The sequence below is a fragment of the Pelmatolapia mariae genome, linkage group LG18, assembly GCF_036321145.2.
Source record: "Pelmatolapia mariae isolate MD_Pm_ZW linkage group LG18, Pm_UMD_F_2, whole genome shotgun sequence".
In the NCBI taxonomy this organism is placed as follows: domain Eukaryota; kingdom Metazoa; phylum Chordata; class Actinopteri; order Cichliformes; family Cichlidae; genus Pelmatolapia; species Pelmatolapia mariae.
Window position 1 is genome coordinate 2,871,213 of NC_086243.1, and position 7,373 is coordinate 2,878,585.

Here is a 7,373-nt window from a genome sequence, read left to right on the forward strand (position 1 = left end):
GTGATGGAAGCCAGCAGGTGGATGAAGGAAAAGGGAGGCAAGAGGAGAGACCCGAAGCGGCCGCCGGTCTGAGTGTCAGGTGAACTGAACTTCAGGTAAGAAGTTATGACCTGCAGTCTATCTGGGTCAGATATAAACCAAGTTTAGGTGCAGTTTATTTTCGGTATGCTGACATTTTCGTACTGCGTGCTAGCTAGCATGACGGAGTTTCTATACAGCTGGGTGGGTGCTATGTTACTGATGTTGAACTTTATTTTGTTCATACGGTTAATTATTAGAGTTTCCAACCGTCCCCTAAAAAACAGAATCGTCTGGTATTCAGAGAAAATATTACGCGTTTCGTACTGAGGTGAAAAGGAACACAGTTTGTCCCGGACTTCAGCTACAATGAAAAAGACACAAAGCTGGAGCTGCACAGCTGCCTCTTCTTCTCTCATTCTCTCCCGTTTCTACTTCAATCACGAAACTGATCAATGATCAGCTGATCGTCTCTCTTGTTTATTTATCGCCCACTTTGCGCCAGAAAGAGGAAACCAGCGGATGTTGTGCTAAACAACAGCAGCACGTTTAAGCTTGATCAGCTGTTGTTAGAATTTATTTAATATTAATTTCTAGTATCAGCTGATGTTTGCTGGAGTCACAGCTGTAAAGCTGCTGGTCATGATATCAGTTTGGTTATCTGGTGAGAGGGAAACATGAAGATGAAACCAGGATCATCAGAGCTGAACAGGTGATGGAGAAACAGGTTTACCTTTTAGGTGACATGAATGAGTTGAAGGGAAGTTATAAACTGTTTCTGAGAGACAAATAACACCAGGATCCTTTTCTATGTAGCTGACAGCTGGTAACTGTGCAGGGGCGGATCTAGCAAAGTGTTGCCAGGGGGGCAGGTAGGGCATTAACAGGGAAAGGGGGGCACAAGGAAATACTTTTCTTTATTATTCTCATTTAAAATGTCTCGCTTTTAAAAAAATAATTATCTGAGTCTTACAACAAACAATTGATAGATTGATACATATATACCATCAGAACAGTGTGCATCACTGTCACAACAGTGTTTGTTTTCATTCAAAGGCTTTATGATTTTTCCTATAATGGTGGGCCGGTCTCTAGTCAAAATGCCCGGGACGATTTTTTTGTCCCAGTCCAGCTCTGTATGCAGCTCATCTGCAGTCTGGTGTTACCTACATCTTCCTATTCAGAAGGCAGAATTTCCAAGTTCTCAGTACAATCAAAAGCACCACGACTGCAGTTTTTGTGTTGGATGTAAAAAGCAGGCTAGAATCATGAGGCGGTCAACGACGGTCCAGGGGTGGGATTTCTCTCGTGGAAATGTGCACATTATTTTTTCCTTTCTATTGGTAGGTGGCACAGTGCACTTGTGGCAAGTAAGCAAGCTAGAAGACTGGCAGTCTTGCTGGGTATCCAGTTACGGAAGCAACACATTAACAAGAGATTTCTGAGTAAAACCAAAGTTACTTTCCCTAGTAACTAGTTACTTTGAAAGTAACGAGTAACTTGAAGTAACTGAGTTACTTTGTTAGAGAAGTAACTAGTAATGTAACTAAGTTACTAATTTAAAGTAACTTACCCAACACTGGACGTATCACAGTGTTCACTTAGATATTTCTGAAAACTGTGTTCTGCTTCGTGAAAAGTGTCTGGAAGTACAAACACAATGTAAGGCCAGACAAAAATTAGGACACAAAAAACTTGTTATTGTTACATTTATACAACACCAATCCAGATGATACCCACCATGGCTTATGAGAAGCCGGACTGGTGCATAGGTGAGCCATGTTGCACCAGGATGAACTCTCCTCTTTACTGCTTCGTGGATCCTGAATGTGTCTCGCGGAGGATATGGAGGCCATGACAATTTCTCCCCATTTATCCATGAACTAGGTACTATTTCTGTACCACCAGTGCTGAACTGCACAATGCACCAGTCTTTCATTTTATCTTTTTTTTAAATTTGGAGTCTTTTTTTGCCCTGTCTAGGATAAACAGGAAACAGATAATTACAATATATTTCATAGTCACTACAAAACTTGAAAATATATTTCAAGTTTTGTAGTGGCCTGTGCTCCTGGCTTTGGCCACCTACAACACACCAGGGCATGTGCTTCTGGCTGAGGCCACCTCAACCAAAACAGGGCCTGTGCTGCTGTCTGAGGCCATCTACACCCCACCAGGGCCTGTGCTGCTGGCTGAGGCCATCTACACCCCACCAGGGCCATCTACAACCCACCAGGGTCTGTTGCTCTGGCTGAGGCCATCTACACCCCACCAGGGCCTGTGTTGCTGGTTCAGGCCATGTTAATCACACCAGGGCCCGTGCTTCTGGCTTAGGCCAGCTACACCACAAAAGGTCCTGTGCTGCTGGATGACGCTGACTGCAACACACCAGGGCTTGCGCTTCTGGCTGAGGCCACCTCCACCAAACCACGGCTTGTGGCTCTGTCTGAGGCCATCTACACCCCACCAGGGCTTGTGCTGCCGGCTGAGGTCATCTACAACACAACACGGCCTGTGTTCCTGGGTTTGGCCACCTACAACACACCAGGGCATGTGCATCTGGCTGAGGCCATCTACACCCCACCAGGGCCTTTGCTCCTGCCTTTGGCCACCTACACCACACCAGGGCCTGTGGCTCTGGCTGAGGCCAACGACACCACACCAGGGCCATCTACACCCCACCAGGGTCTTTGGCTCTGGCTGAGGCCATCTACACCACACCAGGGCCTGTGTTGCTGGTTGAGGCCATGATATTCACACCAGGGTCTGTGCTGCTGGCTGAGGCCAACTACAACACAACACGGGCTGTGCTCCTGGCTTTGGCCACCTACAAAAGACCAGGGCCTGTGCTTCTGGCTGAGGCCAACTACACCACACCAGGGCAATCTAAACCTCAACAGGGTCTGTGGCTCTGGCTGACGCCATCTACACCACACCAGGGCCTGTGCGACTGGCTGAGGTCATCTACACCACACCAGGGCCTGTGCTACTGGCTGAGGCCAAGTACACCACACCAGGACCTGTGGCTCTGGCTGAGGCCAAGTACACCACACCAGGAGCTGTGGCTTTGGCTGAGGCAATGTACACCCCACCAGGGCCTGTGCTCCTGGCTTTGGCCAACTACACCACACCAGGGCCTGTGGCTCTGGCTGAGGCCAAGTACACCACACCAGGGCCTGTGCGACTGGCTGAGGTCATCTACACCACAACAGGGCCTGTGCTACTGGCTGAGGCCAAGTACACCACACCAGGACCTGTGGCTCTGGCTGAGGCCAAGTACACCACACCAGGAGCTGTGGCTTTGGCTGAGGCAATCTACACCCCACCAGGGCCTGTGCTCCTGGCTTTGGCCAACTACACCACACCAGGGCCTGTGGCTCTGGCTGAGGCCAAGTACACCCCAGGGCCTGTGGCTTTGGCTGAGGCCATCTACACCCCACCAGGGACTGTGCTGCTGGCATTGGCCAAGTACACCACACCATAGCATGTGGCCCTGGCTGAGGCCACCTACACCACACAAGGGCCTGTGTTGCCGGTTCAGGCCATGTTAATCACACCAGGGCCTGTGCTGCTGGATGAGGACTTGTGCTTCTGGCTGAGGCCAGCTACAACACACCAGGGCATGTGCTTCTGGCTGAGGCCATCTACAACACACCAGGGCCTGTGCTCCTGGCTGAGGCCATCTACAACACACCAGGGTCTGTGCTTCTGGCTGAGGCCACCTACACCACACCGGATCCTGTGCTGCTGGTTATATGCTAAATTGAATCCTTGGGTTAGGGCGTTCGGCAAGCATGCAGTTACCATTAACACTGTAGTTAAATTGGAGGGTTGTGTTCGTAACTTCAAGTACTGCCCACCTCACCACTTGATTCCATAAACTGACATTTTGTGCTCGGGCTTGCAGCTTATAGCCATACCACCCTGAGCATGCCGGATCTCCTCTGATCTCGGAAGCTAAGCAGGCTTGGGCTTGGTTAATACTTGCATGGGAGACTGCCAGGGATTACCAGGTGTTGTAAGCTTTTCCTTTTCATGTCATTGAACTGCTTTTGGTCCAGAGAAGGAGGGTGCCTGTGCTGTTAACATAGGTCATCTAAATTACACCAGGGCGTGTGTTTCTGACTGAGGACGTGTTCTTCCGGCTGAGGCCAGCTACACCACACCAGGTCCTATGCTGCTGGCTGAGGCTGACTGCAACACACCAGGTCTTGCGCTTCTGGCTGAGGCCACCTCCACCCCACCAGATCCTGTGGCTACGGCTGAGGACATCTACACCCCACCAGGGCCTGTGTTGCTGGTTGAGGCCATGTTAATCACACCAGGGCCTGTGCTGCTGGATGAGGACCTGTGCTTCTGGCTGAGGCCAGCCACACCCCACCAGGTCCTGTGCTGCTAGATGAGGCTGACTGCAACACACCAGGGCCTGTGCTCCTGGCTTTGACCACCTTCAACACACCAGGTCCTGTGCTGCTGGCTGAGGCCATCTACACCCCACCAGGGCCTGTGTTGCTGGTTGAGGCCATGTTAATCACACCAAGGCCTGTGCTGGTGGATGAGGACCTGTACTTCTGGCTGAGGCCATCTACACCCCACCAGGTACTGTGCTGCTAGCTGAGGTCATCGACAACACAACACGGCCTGTGCTCCTGGCTTTGGCCACCTAGACCACACCAGGGCCTGTGGCTCTGGCTGAGGCCATCTCCAACACACCAGGGCCTGAGTTGCAGGATGAGGCCACCTTCACCTCACCAGTTCCTGTTCTGCTGGCTTTGGCCACCTACACCACACCAGGGACTGTGTTTGCTGGTTGAGGCCATGTTAATCACACCAGGGCGTGTGCTTCTGGCTGAGGACCTGTGCTTCCGGCTGAGGCCATCTCCAACACACCAGGGCCTGAGTTGCAGGATGAGGCCACCTCCACCTCGCCAGGTCCTGTGCTGTTGGCTGAGGCCATCTACACCCCACCAGGGCCTGTGTAACTGCATGCTTGACTAATACCCTACACCAAGTACTCAATTTAGCACTTAGCCAGCAGCACAGGCCCTGGTGGGGTGTAGATGGTCTCAGCCAGAAGCACAGGTCCTCAACCAGCAGCACAGGCCCTGGTGTGATTAACATGGCCTCAACCAGCAGCACAGGCCCTGGTGGGGTGTAGATGGCCTCAGCCAGAAGCACATGTCCTGGTGTGTTGTAGGTGGCCAAAGCCAGAAGCACATGCCGTGGTGTGTTGTAGATGGCCTCAGCCAGCAGCACAAGCCCTCGTGGGGTGTAGATGGCCTCATCCTGCAAGTCAGGCCCTGGTGTGGTGTAGCTGGCCTCAGCCGGAAGCACAGGTCCTCCGCCAGAAGCACACGCCCTGGTGTAATTTAGATGACCTATGTTAGCAGCACAGGCACCCTCCTTCTCTGGATCAAAAGCAGTTCAGTGACATGAAAAGGAAAAGATTACAGCGCCTGATATTCCCAGGAAGTCTCCCATCCAAGTACTAACCAAGAAAAAGCCTGCTTAACTTCCGAGATCAGACGAGATCAGGCGTGCTCAGGGTGGTATGGCCGTAAGTGGCAGGCCCCAGCACAAAGTGTCAATTTATAGAATCAAGTGGTGAGGTGGGCAGTACTTGAAGTTACGAACACAACCCTCCAATTTAACTACATTGTTAAATGTAAATGCATGCTTGACTAATACCCTACACCAAGGACTCAATTTAGCACTTAGCCAGCAGCACAGGCCCTGGTGGGGTGTAGATGGCCTCAGCCAGAAGCACAGGCCCTCATCCAGCAGCGCAGGCCCTGGTGTGATTAACATGGCCTCAACCAGCAACACAGGCCCTGGTGTGGTGTGGTTGGCAAAAGCCAGGAGCACAGGCACTGGTGGAGTGTAGATGGCCTCAGCCAAAGCCACAGGTCCTGGTGTGGTGTAGTTGGCCAAAGCCAGGAGCACAGGCCCTGGTGGGGTGTAGATGGCCTCAGCCAAAAGAACAGGACCTGGTGTGTTGGAGATGGCCTCAGCCAGAGCCACAGGACCTGGTGGGGTGGAGTAGGCCTCATTCTGCAACTCAGGCCCTGGTGTAGGGTGGAGGTGGTCTCATCCAGAAGTGCAAGCCCTGGTGTGTTGCAGTCAGCCTCAGCCAGCAGCACAGGACCTGGTGTGGTGTAGGTGGCCTCAGCCAGAGCCACGGACCCTGGTGGGTTGTAGATGGCTCTGTTGTGGTTTACTTAGCCTCAGCCAGAGCCACAGGCCCTGGTGTGGTGTAGTTGGCCAAAGCCAGGAGAACAGGCCGTGGTGTGTTGTAGATGGCCTCAGCCAGCAGCACAGGCCCTTGTGGGGTGTAGATGGCCTCAGCCTGCAACTCAGTTCCTGGTGTGTTAGAGATGGCCTCAACCAGCAACACAGGCCCTGGTGTGGTGTAGATGGCCTCAGCCAGAGCCACAGGACCTGGTGGGGTGGAGGTGGCCTCAGCCACAAGCGCAAACCCTGGTGTGTTGCAGTCAGCCTCAACCAGCAACACAGGCCCTGGTGTGGTGTAATTGGGAAAAGCCAGGAGCACATGCCCTGGTGGGGTGTAGATGGCCTCAGCCAAAGCCACAGGTCCTGGTGTGGTGGAGTTGGCCAAAGCCAGGAGCACAGGCGCTCGTGGGTTGTAGATGGCCTCAGCCAGAGCCACATGCCCTGGTGTGTTGTAGGTGGTCAAAGCCAGGAGCACATGCCCTGGTGTATTGTAGCTGGCCGCAGCCAGAAGCACAGGTCCTCATCCAGCAACACAGGCCCTGGTGGGGTGTAGATGGCCTCAGCCAGAGCCACAGGTACTGGTGTGGTGTAGTTGTCCTCAGCGAGCAGCACAGGACCTGGTGTGGTGTATGTGCTGCTACACCACACCAGTTAAAAAGTCTTTGGAATCATGTATGATTTTCGTTCCACTTCTCACGTGTACACCACTTTGTATTGGTCTTTCACCTGGAATTCCAATAAAATTGATTCATGTTTGTGGATGTAATGTGACAAAATGTGGAAAAGTTCAAGGGGGCCGAATACTTTTTTTTTTTTTTTTTTTTTTGTCTGTCCCATTTGGTTCTTTAGCCGTCAGAATTGTTGTCTGAAGACCAACAAGGATACCAAATGGATTTATTTTGCCAAATGGATCATCATGGCATTGCCGTATTGGTCCATTTGATCAACTTTTGTTGTTATTATTTATTTTATTTTCAGTAGTTACAGATGAGACAGACATGATTGGGGGATAGGAAAGGGAGAAAGAAAGAGAGGAAGGAAAAGAAAAACAGAAGGGAAGAGGGACAGTGAGAAAGGGCACTTACAAAGACAAAGAGAAAAAAAAATCTCCTGGATCACCTGTT

The 7,373-nt window shown here is 51.7% G+C and overlaps 2 pseudogenes; one reads left to right on the plus strand and one right to left on the minus strand.

Moving 5' to 3' along the window:
* Positions 1-3,924: 3,924 nt before the first annotated feature.
* Positions 3,925-4,043, plus strand: LOC134617812 (5S ribosomal RNA; annotated as a pseudogene).
* A 1,419-nt stretch (positions 4,044-5,462) lies between these two features.
* On the minus strand, positions 5,463-5,581 carry LOC134617787 (5S ribosomal RNA; annotated as a pseudogene).
* Positions 5,582-7,373: the final 1,792 nt, after the last annotated feature.